Below are 15508 nucleotides of genomic sequence, written 5' to 3' on the forward strand. Positions count from 1 at the left end.
ATTGATGACAAGGTTTACAACTGGAAATACTAATAGCCTAAAAATAAATAAAAATATATGGACACACTGACATATTTAACACTAAAATAATTACTTTTGCGTTTTTTAAGATATGTGGGGGATTACAGTATTGCCACATACTGAAATTGTTTTTTTTTTTTTGACGTAACAAATCAAAATCGGTTTTAAGCCCGAAATATAAAATTATGATTTGGTTTACGAAATATAGAAACCGACACCTGTCTTTAAAAGAATTACAAACTGTCCTATGATATTATGTTTTCCTTTTACGCGGCAATGTAAATTTCCATTTTTGATGTTAGAAGCATTTTGTTGTCATTTGTCTTGCCCTTTCCCATCTGACACCCACCGTTTCTTTGCAGAGAGCGTTTCTGCTTGTTGACACGGTGTCAAATTTTCATTAAGCCTCCGTCCATTTTCGCATGTCAAAGTCGTTGTCCCTGAAAAAGGATATGTGTTTATTTATTTAACCATGTATTTGCAACATTTTCCATCGCAGTAACTAAAAGCGTTTTTCCGCTCGACATAAACCGAAGCAAGGACAATAAAATTAAATCACATTTTATGTCGAATTGTGAATCATTAACAGTACTGAGCATCTTTACAAAAATATCATTTATTGATTTTGGCGCGTTGTCACTTTGTATTTCAGAGTTCATATCAATAAACCACTCAATATCGCGATTATCATTGTCTTTAAATAATTCTCGATGCTAGTGTCTTTTTGCTTTATAAAAATGTATCGAAAGGATTGCTGAATTGGCGACTTAATTTATTGGTGTTAATTTTCGTTTCATTGCTGTTCGAACAGGCGAGGTTGTTTGCGGTAGAAACTCCAAAGTCTGATGCAATCCAGTCCTTCGTTTGCTCCGCCCGAGGTGAGACTTTTTCGCGTTATTCTGAAAAGGAAATCATAGGAATGAGCACAACGTTCAAAATCGAAACAAAATGGCATTCAATTTAAATCGATCGGCGTATGCCACCATTTCTCAACCAACCTGCGTTTGTCATAAACAAGCTTCAGCAAACTGTGTTTGTTCATCGAACGCGCGTTTGTATATTTTTGAAATATCAAGAACTGACAAAATACAATATTAAAACGACAACTTTTATCTCAAATACAATAAATTAAACAAAAATTATGCATAGTGTGCTCTTATTTTTTCTAGAAATATGATATATAAGTGATTCGAAAGTAAAAAAATATGAAGTCAAACTGCGTTTGCATTGACAATCTAAATTTTGTGTCGAAGTGTTCTTAAAAATTGCAAAGCTTCGATACAATTGCAATGCGTCTTAATATACAAAAAGGTATGTAGTATGTCATAGGCTTTGTATTGTCCAGAAATTGTTATATATTTTCTTTAAAAATATGAAAATTAACTTACGGAGCGGGATTCCTTATGCAATTCAGCAACCTTCGTTGACTTGTCGTCACGTGACAAAAGTTGTTCATCCCCAGTGAGCCGTCTTCTCCCATTTCATGCTGTTTCATAATCCTAAGTGTCGAATGTTTCTCATTATTTTAAACCCTCATAATGAAGCTTTACATTTGCGATTGATGTGGCTCCTTGTCGCTGGACAACAGCGTTAAATTCATGTGCACATGCTCGTTGTCGCCTATTAAAGATTTTCAAGGATATAGATGCTGACCCTAACCCAGCACCCTTTAATAGCTATACTAGCAGTACCAACAATGACGGCGACCTCCAAGACACTTAATATATGTCTGACGAACAGTGGCTCGAACATCATGCACGTGAGCATACCAAGTTTAAAATCAAAACTTGACATCGTAGCTATTGAATCTCAACCATATGTTAGTTGTTTTGACAGTATCGTGGTTTATCCAAATATAGACAAGAGCACCGCATAGCGGGTGCCAACGCTCGGCTGTGGGTGCAGTTTTGAATAAATGAAAGCTTGTCAGAAGAAGTTTCAAAGTTGAAGGTGGAAGCACTTTGATTTTAGAGCCTATGTTAAAGTTTTATATTAAAGGTCACAGTGACATTGGCCTTTGACCTTGTGACCTCAAAATGGGTGTGGCGTGTAGAACTCATCAAGGTGCAGCTACATATGAAGTGTCAAAGTTGTAGGTGGAAGTACTTTGATTCTAGAACCAATGTTATGGTTTTAGCACGACAAGGACGGCGGAGGGCAGACGCCGGACGACGAGCTGGCTATGACAATACCTCGAAAACAGCCGAGCTCAAAACGAATTATTGATACATAATTTCAGTCTATCATTCAGATACGATATAAATGAGCTGGTGATGGTGGTCTTAGTTACTGACTCTTTATCAAAGTGGGGAACTATTTTCGAATGTGTCCGCTAAGAATCTATTATTTTACCATGTTGTTTTCTTATTAATATAAACGAAATGGTCTCTGACATCAAGCCTAACATTCGTTTCTCTGCTGACGACACCAGCTTTTACATCCGAGTATAAGATCCATCAGAGGCGTCTTCCCATTTCAACAACGATCTTTCGCGATGCATGTAAGGTCACATGGCTCGTTTCTTTTAAACCACCAAAACCCGAATCCACGATATTTTCATGTAAGCATTTAAACCGCTACATTTCGACATTACACTGAACAATGTTCCCATAACTTAGGTCAATGCCACTAAGCATCTTGGTCTTTTCATGTCTGATAACGCTAAATGAAATATATAAGTTATAATTTCATTTTCACTGTTTATAAGATGTCCGTAAGGGAAATAACATTACTAGCTTCTACGTTATATTTCCTTACTAAAGTATTGGTTTCTTTTTAAAATGTGTGTTAAGCAACAAAATAGTTGTCTCTGCAATAACCTCTTTGGTTTCGTGTTTATTGAATATAACATGATGTAGTGTGTTTTTTTAAAATATCCTTCCCTTGCTGATTATATTCTTATTGTCGTTATTATCTACGAGTGGGCCAATCTTTTAAATCAACAAGTATTTGTTAATGCATATCATGAAACAATTGTCTTTGCCACTTGAAAGTGTATAGAACCTACGCATGTCTATGGATTGTTATTTCTATTGTGTAATACGAACCAAATCCACTATGCCACAGCCACCAAACTATCTTTGAATTCTTAAGGCTTTAAAAGCACACAATTATAAAATATTAGATCTAAATGCTTGGCAGATGTTAGGCGCTTCATCCAGCAAAAAATAAGATTTATTTTTTTGGATGCGTTATTTTTTAAACACATATAATGTTTTGTACATAATTATGTTCAATTTTTTATGACAATGCATGGCTATCAAATAAGCTTTTGTCCGTAAATTAGATAGCTCCTATTATCATATTATTTATGTAACAAAATGAGCAAAGGACGCGAAAATAACTTTGTTAAGATTGATATTCTGGACGTTTTAAGTACACGTATACTCCAAACGCTCAGAATATCCATTTCGATAAAGATACTTCTTGTCATTAAAAACGTTATTTTGTTAAAAGAGTATTTTTCTGTGAGTATGAAAGACATAATGGTGTGAAGTTGCTGAAAATATCCGTTACATGGAGATTTTAAATAAAGTGTTAAATAATTTAAACGGACTGTATGTGATATTTGATTTACAAATTTATTGCTAAATAACGAATAGACTGACAGTTTTCAGTACCAGGAAACGAAAGCCATGGTTTAAATTTTGAAAATGTGTATGTAATAAACCACGTAAAACTCCATCAAGCTCCACTCTGAGTATTCGTTCCTTGCTCTCACATACACTCTCTGCCATCATAAGAAAATTCTACCAGATTTGGTAGGATTTTTGTTTTGTTTAAGTATTATATTATCATTTTCTTTAACATTTTGAAAAAAATAGCAAAGAAGTTAAGGGTCATAATAAAAAATACCTAAATTAAATTAAAATAAAATAACAACGGTTAAATTTTTGCACCACGTTGTGAGGCTATCATCACGTGATGGGTTATAAAGGCAGGGATTTGATATAGCTATGCTGATTCCGGTAAAATCTCTGCGCAGAGGTTGTCCATCAAGGTCAACCGGTAACTCAATTTATTCAATCGAAATACTTCGTTCATCTCCGTAGTCTCCGTAGAGAAAGGACTCGTTCCTAATGCCCACCATCTTGGAATTGATACACCCAACGCGTGATCCGCCTGCATTATTAGGCTATTCACGACGCAGACTGAAGTAGCTCAATACTTTATCCGAAATAATTGTACAGTTAGGTTTATACATTTTATTTGAATGAATATATTGAACTATCATAGAACATCACAGTCTTTGAAAGCAACAAATGTTAGAATTGTTCTTTTAAATGAAAAATTACAATGATGTGTTTACAAATAGGCGAAACTGAAAGTGAAACAAGATTTTATGTTCAGTGCTGTAATATTCACGATATAACATCGATTCAATGATGATGATGATGATTATTATTATTAGATATGATAGTATTATATAAATAAATGATATCAGTCTTTGCAATGGTTAATAGCAGTCTTTAAATTATAATTATAATTCCTATAGTTAGATTACATGTACATATATTTCGTTGAATATATTATAATTATTAAAAAGAAAATAAACTTAATAACAATGTTAGTAATTATGATAGTAGAAATAGTTAAGAATTTATAACCCTTCATTGACAATTACAACTTATTTTTTCTTTGATCTAGGCCAAAATCTATTGTTTTGAGCAATTCTAGTTGCTGTAGTCTTGTATAAAATATACATACACCCAAAATTATAGAAATGTAAAACCATATGCAAACACTTCATCTATTCATCAAAGACCCCCCTACATGTCTTTATTTACATTATTACAATAAAAAGTTTAATATGGTTTGCCACTTAACAACAGCTTAATGTCCTTTTTACATGTAAATACAATAATGAATTTCATAAATACTTTTATCTTGCAATTAAATTTACATATGATGTTGGTTTACTCAAATGAGAAATGGCTACATTGTCCATAAATGTACATACACCGTGTGTTAAGGCTTGATTAGCATATAATTCAAATAAATTATGTTTGTTATATTTTAAATTTTAGTTTAATATATGAACTTTTCTATGGAGCATACTCTTAGTTCTTATTATTGTTATTTAAAGTTATAAAATATTGCTTGTATATTTTGTTCTTTTCTTACATGTGTACAGATTCAGCATCAACACATTGTTTTTGAACTAGTCTTGTGAGACCTATATTAAGAAATGCTGTTCTGTGCTGAAAAATCAAGAATCTGCTTTACCAAAATAATTACATATTTAAAGAAAAAGTATGTATTAACTAAAGTAAAAAATAACTGTCAAACATGATTTAGTTACCGGGTCACTAGACTTTAAGACTTTTATTACTGAAGTTTTTTACCATGAGTCACAGTGTGATCACTTATGCCAATAGTAAGAAAATATTGATACAGGGAAACACCTACATGTAATTCACCTTTTTAATTAAAAATGTATATCACTAAAGTTAAAGTTACTTAAAATTGCAATCAATTTAAACTAAAATTTACAAGAGGGTGATATTAATTTTGTAAAGAACTAAGAAATGACTGTGTAAATGCAGTAGTTGTTGTTTTTTACAAATATTTATTGGTTTAATTATTATTAGCTCGGCTGTTTTTGAAGAAAACCCGAGGTATTGTCATAGCCAGCTCGTCCGCCGTGTTGAAACCTTAAAATTGGCTCTAAAATCAAAGTGCTTACACTTACAACTTTGAAACTTCATATGTAGATGCACATTGATGAGTTCTACACCCCACACCCAATTTTGGGTCACTAGGTCAAAGGTCAAGATCACTGTGACCTCTAAAAAATATTCTGACAAGCTTTGATTTATTCAAAACTGCACCCGCAGCCGAGCGTTGACAACCGGTAGGCGATGCTCTTTTTTATTTTTGATGTAATACTCTCACAACCTAGTTATCAATTCTAATGTAGTATATTCAGGGTCAATGGAACTGTTGATTACATGCTTTGAGTTTCATTCTGGGTTTTTTACATTCTGTGTGGATTTTCCATTAAACAAATGACCTATGTGAACCTTTCTGATCATGTCGGGCTGCAGAGATCTCGGAGTTAGGAGTGTTTGACCTCTGAAAATTAGGTCATCCTCATCCCTATGATTGAAGAATTTCGTTACCACGGGCTTACATTTTGACCGAGATTCTGGCCAGCCATCGAGTATCGTCTGCTTCATAATTTGCATCTGACTGTCGTCACGAATTACCTGTCTGATAATTTCTAAACGTCTGTCAGTCACCAGCAGTTTCTTTCTGACCGAATGCACGGATGTGTCCGATCCGTCAATTAGAGTTGGGTACGTGTCATTTACTGAGTGTCTTGACAAATAGTCTGAGACGGGTATGTCTTTACCATGCACATGCTCCACAGTGATGTCGTATTTCTGTAATGACAGAAGTAGTCTCTGCAGCCTAGGTGGGGCTGCCGAAAGAGGCTTTTTTATGATTGATCAAATCGGTTTGTGATCACTGTGAACAGTCACGTGTCGTCCGTACGTCAGTTGGTGGAATCGCTTGCAAACAAACACAATTGCAAGTAGTTCGCGTTCAATGTTTGCATACAGCTTCTCACTTGCGGTCAAGCCTTTCGAAGCATACGCAATTGGCCTACCTTTCTGCCACAGGGAGCAACCTTAACCGTTTTGAGAGGCGTCGCATTCTAGCACAAGGGGCTCATTGGGGTCAATTTAACCTAGAACTGGTGCATTCGTAATCACGGCCTTAATTTTTTCGGAAGCACGTGTTTGAGCGTCATCCCAGAGGCCTTTTGCAAGAGGCTCCTAAGGGGGGGGGGGGCTGACCTCGCTAATCTCAGCGACATTTGTATGCAAATTTTGCCAGGTAGTTGACCATGCCTAGAAACGTCCATAACTCGGCTCAAGTTTGTTGGGCTTTAAGATCCGTAATTTTGTTTGCTACTATCGGGTTTCAGACCTTGACTGGAAACGACATTGCCAAAGAATGGCACTTCAGTCGCACCGATAATACACTTGTCCGGAGTTAAACGGACACCCTTTTTCAGCTAGCTTGAGCGCGTTGCGCAAGTTTTGATCATGCTCTGCCCTTGACCTGTCACTAATAAGAATGTCGTCGACAATTCAATGGACTCCTGGTGAATTTTCAAAAATTTCATTGCATTTCTGCATGAAAATTTCACCCAAGGAACTAATTCAGAACGGCAGTGGTAGGTATCGGTACCTTCCAAACGGTGTCGAAAAATACGTCAGTAGGGAAGACTCGTGGTCCAGTTTCACACTAGAGTAAGCATGTGTAATATCAAGGATGCTAAAGACTGTAGGCCCTGATAAGTTATTCGTAACGTCTTCTTACGTCGGCATTGGGTAATGGGTTCTGCATATGGCGTCATTCGAAGCTTTTGGGTCTATGCATACTCTGAGTTTGCCTGTCTTAGGTTTCTCTATAAGAACTGTACTGTTTACCCACGCGGTTGTTTCGGTGACCACTGCGATGATTCCATCGGAAACTATGTGGTCAAGCTCAGCCTTAAACCTAGATTTGAGGGCTTCTGGGGCTTTGCGCGCGGGGGGGGGGGATCACGACGGGGACTGCATTTTCTTTCAAATGCAACTTGGCATATAACGAGGCAATCTATAGCCTAACTGCACTGCATACTTTATGTATCGCTATATATATGTATTGGACATGATTCGCATTTTGTTTTCCTTCAATTGACAACTGTCCATGAGCGGGGTCATTTTGCTCGAAAGAAGTCCGAAAACAAAATGGAATACATTTACTTTATATATTACGTTGCATATTCATGTTTCTTCTTAAAGGGATCTTTTCACGCTTTGGTAAATTGACAAAATTGAAAAAAGTTGTTTCAGATTCGCACATTTTCGTTTTAGTTATGATATTTGTGAGGAAACAGTAATACTGAACATTTACCATGGTCTAATATAGCCATTATATGCATCTTTTGACGATTTTAAAACCTAAAAATTATAAAGCGTTGCAACGCGAAACGATTGAATAATTCGGAGAGTTCTGTTTTTGTCGTTAAATTTTGTGAAACTACGAAGATTGCTTATATAAGGTATAAAATACGTCAAGTATGTGTACTCGGCGGAATAGCTCAGTAGGCTAAAGCGTTTTTACTTCAGGACTTTGGCAGGACTCCAGGGGTCACTGGATCGAAACCTGCTCCGGGCAATGTTCTTTTCCTTTTTTAAATTTTATTCTTGATTTTTTACTAGAGCTTTTACGATCCAATGTTTACATTTATCAATTTAAAGCATTTAATGAATATGTTAAAAAATGCCAAAATCTGTGAAAAGGCCCCTTTAAACCGAACCGGTATTTTGTAATTCATAAAAAACAAAACAAAAGCATATACCATTTTTTTACATTTATGTGATACAAAATTTCAATCTTGTACATTTCAACATTTTTGTTTTTTTATAAATAATCCAGTTCGCGGCTGAATAAGGAAAAACGAACGATTTCCTTATTCCTTATTAAAGTCGAATAAGGAACTGGTATTTTCTTACTTAAACATCAATGAAATTGATCCAAATTTAACAACCTACAAATAAACATTAATATATATATATATATATATATATATATATATATATATATATATATATATATATATATGTAAGATTGTATTTTTAAATAATACATTTTAAACTGTGTTATTGCTTGTGTAGGAACATAGAACACAAAAATCATTATTATAGGGACCATTTTGGTCTTTCGGACTATGCTTTGCAATACAAAAGTATGGAATATTCTTTCCGTACATCACAACACTGCAATTTTTCTTAACAATTGTTTATCGTTTTCTTGTAGCAATAAATTGAAAATACGGTAAAAATTGTGTTTAAACTAGATACTGTTAATCCACGCAGTATTCTATGCATGGTTAAGAAACGATAGACATGTCTGTTAATACATTTTTGTGACATCACATCTATGACCTTTCTATGAAACTTTCATAGTGGGAAAAAAGACTTTAGGTTTTCATTTCAAATCAACAAAAATACACTAGTTTTATCATTATTTATATAACGTGAGTGATTTAATCATGTTTAAAAACTAACGTTGGAGAAAGATAATGCGACTTAAAAACATTTCATGTGCAAAATGAAATGAAGATGTTTAATTGTACAAACTGCCTGACAACATGCCATTGGAATCACTATTTACTTATGGCTCTATCTTTTTTTCTTATTTGAGCAGCTTCTCAACACAATTTAACAAAAATCACAGCAAAAATACAGGTTACGACTAGGTGGGACTATACAAGCATGTTTTGGTAATGACTATATAAACTAAAAGGCTTCTGACTTAGATGTTAGGTCAGTTTACTCACAAATGATTCTTTAGTAAACCATCGTTTTGCTTACCCCTAGAATAGAAGATCTAGGAGAAGAAGATAAATTTGAACAGACAATACAGTATCTAACTTGTATGTGCTGATAAGTCAAAGTCTGAGCAATGCATGCAATAATCTGAAGAGGCATTCAATAATATTTCAAGTAACTAAATAATGTTAAACAAATATTTTTTGATATGTTCATCAATTAAAAAAAAACTGTCAAAGTAACCCAAAGATATGATCACTCAATATTCTTATGAACGAAGCTCACTAAATTGAAAAACATAAGGTAATTACTTAAAGATTTTGGAGTTAAATAATTTGTGTAGGAATTGGGAAGCGGAAATGTATATACAAAAATATACTATAAGATTCCCAATATAGTGTGTCAAGAAATTATTTGTATCATTTGTTATACTAAAGTATGAATTTCATTTAATTGAACTTAAATACATAAATTGCAGAAATTTTGATTTTATTGTTTGTTCTTCATTTAAACTATAAAATATGGTTAAAAACATTTGCAGCCTATTTATCACACACATAGTTTGAACTGGGTATTTTGGTAACTGTTCAAATCGGTATCACCGTAATTACTTTAATTTTTTAGAAGCTTTAAATGTTCTGACAGTCACACCAGAGTTTTTGGCCAAAATAATTATGTTTGTGACTCAATATTTTTGGATGTATGAGTTTTCCTCCAAAATAAATAACTATTAAATTTGGAAAGTTTATTTTAAAATGCCATTTTACCAGAACTTTGATTTTTATATTCGTTGATTTTGAGTGTTAATGGGCTTTTAAACAAGTAAAGCAAGAATTATTTTGAACCGGATATATGATCCCCAATGCCCTTGGTTAAGTTGTATTTCAACATAAACATAGCAAATTTTTTGTGAAAACAGTTTTTCATAACAAGTTTTTACTTTTCTATCACTTAAAGTGACATAATTAAAATGTTTCTTAAAACATATCCAAATGCAAATAACTCAAGATAATGTCTTACTGCAACCTGCTCTCATTAAAAATAAGGTTCAACATAAAGACAAGAAATATTAACTAAATGTACTGCATACCCCATAAATGTAACTTAATTCAGACATTTTTATAGTGCAAAAAAGAATTTTTTGTTGATTTCTAGACAGTAAGTAAGGAGAAATAGACTAGCAAGATACTGCTATTACTACTACAACACATCAAGCGAATAATTACAGTAATAATAATAATTATAATTATACAAATACTAATTATTATATATATATATATATATATATATATATATATATATATATATATATATATATATATATATATATATATATATATTATTATTGTCATTATTGTTACCAATATCATAATAGGATACCATTTTCAATGGTCTGTAGAGGTTTAACAAAACATTTTCAAAGTGTAAAAAATGTTATGGATACAAATGCATGTATATATAACAATAACAACATCATAGTTTAAGTATGATGGCATTATTCAAACAAATTGAACTGTAAATATGAAATCTAGAACAGTTTTTCACTAAAAATGTTAATGAATCTGGTAATTTTCTTATGTGCAACACTGTTCCAACTCAAGTTGGAAGAGTGTTGCGCTGATCATAACAGTTCAACTGATTTAAACAAAATGCCAACTGGCCCTTTTTGGCCCCAATTTTATGAAATGTGTTAAAATTCATGTTGAATACTGTGTATCTATTGAAACCAGTGTCAAAAATTTTAAACTGTCAATTATGTAAAAAAAATGGATTATCAACAGTTTTTCGCTGAACCCTCGATATAAAGAACACTCGTTTTTCGTCGTGGAAAACAATAATAGAAATTTGATAAGAAGAGATATCTTACAAGATAATGGCGTCCGTTTATACTTTGATTTAGGATGTTAAAGAATCAATGATTGAGATGTACCACTAGAAGAAGTTGTACACCTTTCCACGATAGCGAGATAAACTAGACATTCTGTTTTAAAACCACAAACTGTTTATAATTTTTTTTTGCAAAAACTCAAAGAAACTTCATAAAACGTACCAAACAAAAAATTATGATTTAAATGCAATGAGCAATTCTTTCTTTGATAATGAACCCCGGCTAAATAATTGTCAATGCAGTTATAAAATACAAATCGTGACATAACAAAAAAACTGTCTATCATTAACAATAAGAATAAAACAATTAGGCTTAGACGTTATTGTGCCATAGGTCAAATACAATCTATAAAAGAAAGTGAAATATGCTCTGTAAAAAACATTATAAAAAATTACCCACCAAAATCGAAGGAAGAAATTGTGGCAGAATTAAATTTTAATAAAGATAAAAAATATATATTATTCCCTTACTTATAAAACACAACACTCTTTTTACAATAACTTAAAATTAACCCAAACGTCATCAGTACAAGTTATTATCCCACCAGGTGACCATTTAACAATTACATTAAGACTATACCGCAAACAAGTTAACAAAAAAAAATCATAAACAAATCAATTGACGAAATGTTTGATGCAAATATTATAAGACCGTCCAGATCCCTTGGAGACTTCCTATAGTTAGAATAGTCAAGAAAAATACCCTTAATTCAAACAAAGATATAAAAAAGGAGATTTTGCGTTGATTTGAGACAATTGAACAAGATAACAAAACCAGTCGCGTAGTCATTTCCTATAATTGATGATATTCTAGTCTAATTTAGAAAAAAAGTTAATGCTTCAAAAAGCTGGATTTATCATCAGTATAATGGCCCATTCCTGTAAAAGAAAAGACAAAGAAAAAACAGCATTTGCCTCAGGATTTAGAAGTCTTTTTGAAATTAAGGTCATATCAATCGTTATAACCCAGGATGGTCTAATATACCCAGAATTAGCTAATAAAGTATTCAAAGGTTGTCAAAGGTTTGCAGCAGCATGTCAAGACAATATTCTGATATTACCTGACTTAAAACGTATTTATCACACATACATACTATCAAAATGTCAAGTCTTACGCAAAAAATACTACGTATTTAGGTTTTGTGACAAAATGGTTTTGGACCAGATCAAATGAAAGTTGAGGAAATTAGACAATTCCCTAAGCCACAATGCATCATGGATGTACGTTGCGTACTGGTTGCCGTTGGGTTCCATAGAAGGTTCTGCCCCTCTTACTCTAACACGGTTGAACCACTTATAAATCTCACCAAACAAAATGTTCCATTTGTCTGGTCAAAACAATGTTAAGATATAGCTTTGAGCAATTAAAACACTCAATCACGCAAATACCGTATCATATCCTGATCCAAATAAACAGTTTATACTGTATACAGATGCTTCTGATAAATGTATAGGTGCCTGTCAAACACAAAAATAGGAAGAATATTAACCTGGGGATTATGCAGGGGGAAACAAATTTTCTTCATATCGAACATATAATGTCCCACACAATGTGAATATAGCAAAATAGAAAAAGAATATTATAGCATAGTTTACAGTCTAAGCAAATAATACCACTAGTTATAGAATGCCGAGTTTGTTATTAGGACAGATCATAAACCTCTTAAATACCTTCTTGAATCTCCAATTCAAAAAAGGTACAACTCTGGAATCTCAGTATAGCAGGTTACAACTGTACAATTGAATATCTCTCAGAAAAAAAGAGTATTATTGCAAATTTTCTCAGTGAACCACCTTACACTAAATTTACGGTAGAAATGCCATGCTTTTTAAAACAAATTTTGGAAGTAAAATTCATTTTAATTATTAAATACTTACCTGCTATCTCTTAGCTATTGCCTTTCCAAGGTCGGTTTAATCATCCGGATAATAATCAAGCTGGGACCGTCCACCTCTATACTGAAACCAAATCAGGTTTAACATAGTACAATGTAACCTAACAGGAATTCAAGAACCACAACTCATCTTCCTTTTACAAAAAAGAATTCGTCGATGAGCGGGGTAAGAGGTGGGACTTACCGCTGGCAGGTAAGTATTTTTTTTAATGTATATGCACAAAATTCGATAAATAAATGATTTTTAAGGGTTTTAATGTCATAAATACGTTACCTGCTATCTCTTGGTTGATTTTGCAGCTGCGGCGGGAAGGTTCGCTTATATTTTCCCATCACAGCAGAACCAATATTCAGGGTTTTCAGCCAGATATAGTAGAATCATGTCCTCAGATAATCTTCGTTAGTACAGTGTTGTACTTTAATTCTCGGATGGCACCAACATACTTACGCCAGAGAAGAAACTACAGTTTGAGCAACCACAAGAGGATCCAACATATACAAAGTGTCGTGTTAGCACTCAAGGGAGTGAAGATAAAAAGCGGAGAAGGTGGTCGGATTCCTCCAGGAGGCAGCTTGAAGCACTTAAGAAAGTGGGGTCTCATTAATATAAGTCAACAAAGCCGAAATAGCTCTTAATGCATGCGGTCTTATCTTAAACTAACTAAAAGCCAATGTATGCGAAATCATAGATCTGTATCCTTTGATTGAGCTAAGAGAAAGTTTCTTATCATCAAAAAGATAGATGAGAAAACCCACTATGCGTCTAGCAGAGGGATTGAAGGGATCAATTTTCCCTCGAATACACCAATTAGAGAAGAGTTTCCAGCGAGCATAATAGACTGCTCTGGTGTATTTTGTCCTTGCAGAAGCAACGAGGGTTGAAGCCCTAACAGAAAAAAACGTTTCTTATGCAGGGATTGCCTGATAACGGCCATACGTGTAAGTGGAACATTTCTGGATCCGCATGTAGTCTGCCTCTTTGAGACAGAAGATCAACCTGTAAGGAAGTTTCGTGGGATAATCGTACACGAGACTGAAAAGATCGTTGAACCAAGATCTCCTGGGCAGCCAAGGGGCGATCAGGAGTATCCGGCACGAGCTCACCATGATTTTCGTAAAAAATTAGGGAATTAAAATTGGTGGGGGATAGGCGTAAGCGTCCAGTTGGTCCAAAGCAAACGAAAGCGCGTCTACTGTCCATGCTGCTGGATCGTAAACTGGACTCGCATACAGAGCAAGTCTGTGGTTGTGTCTGGTCGCAAATAGGTCGACCAGGGGATAACCGAACTTGAGAAAGATCTGGTTGATCACTTCTTGATGAAGTGTCCACTCCGATGGAAGTAACTGGTGTTTGCGAGACAAACCATCTGCCAGGGCGTTGAGGCGACCTGGTATATATTTGGCCAGAAGATAAATGTTGAGTGTCTTACAAAGAACAAGTAATTTCCTGGTTTCCAGATACAGGGAGTGATAATGTGTTCCCCCCTGTGCCCGGATGTAAGTCACAACTGATGTGTTATATGTGACACCATCACACAAGAGTGCCGAAGATGTGATTTAATGAGATACAGCTAAAAAGACTGCTCGCATTTCTACATTGTTGATATGTAGATGAGATTCCTCGAGACGACAACCCTGAAACTATCAGACTGAGAGGTTCCAGGTGAGCACCCCACCCTTCCCTGCTCGCATCCGTAATTTGATATAATGACGGTTGCGGAGGAAGAAGTGGTACTCCTGCCAAGAAAGTCTCCTCGTCTAGCCACCACTGAAGATGAGACACTTAGGCCGGAAGGATTGGAATCTGTGTTAGCAGATGGTCCGGAGACCATTTCCAACAAGCTGAGAGATAGTGCTGAAGAGGAAGTAGGAAGAGACGTCCCAACTGCCCAAAGTTTGCTACTGAGCTCTGGATACCGTTGAGAGAGAGGAAATTTTGAGCTGTTATATGAGAATGTGACAAAACCCATTTGACCTTCACCAGAAAGTCTGATATACGTTGACGTGACACTCTGACCCGATTGATGTGGGTCAAAAAATTAATTCTCACGAAAGTGACATCCTGAGATGGAATGAGGTCTGATTTTTCTGCATTGAGAAGGAGCCCTAAGGAGAGGAGTTCCTTCCAAGAGAATTCTAGGTTGCGCAGAAGCAATTAACGATCGAGCTGGTGTAAGAGCCAGTCTTCGAAATACTGAAGAAGAACAATCCCGTGAACTCGGAGGTGTGCTCCGACTGCAGCCATTAGTTTGGTAAACTCGTGGGGCAGTCGCCAACCCAAATGGCATAGCCCGGAACTGGTAGACCTGGCCTCGAAAGGCGAAGCATAGGTACTTCCGGTAGTTTGGATGTATAGTAACATGGAAGTACGCA

Source organism: Dreissena polymorpha, chromosome 4 (genome assembly GCF_020536995.1).
Source record: "Dreissena polymorpha isolate Duluth1 chromosome 4, UMN_Dpol_1.0, whole genome shotgun sequence".
Lineage (NCBI taxonomy): Eukaryota > Metazoa > Mollusca > Bivalvia > Myida > Dreissenidae > Dreissena > Dreissena polymorpha.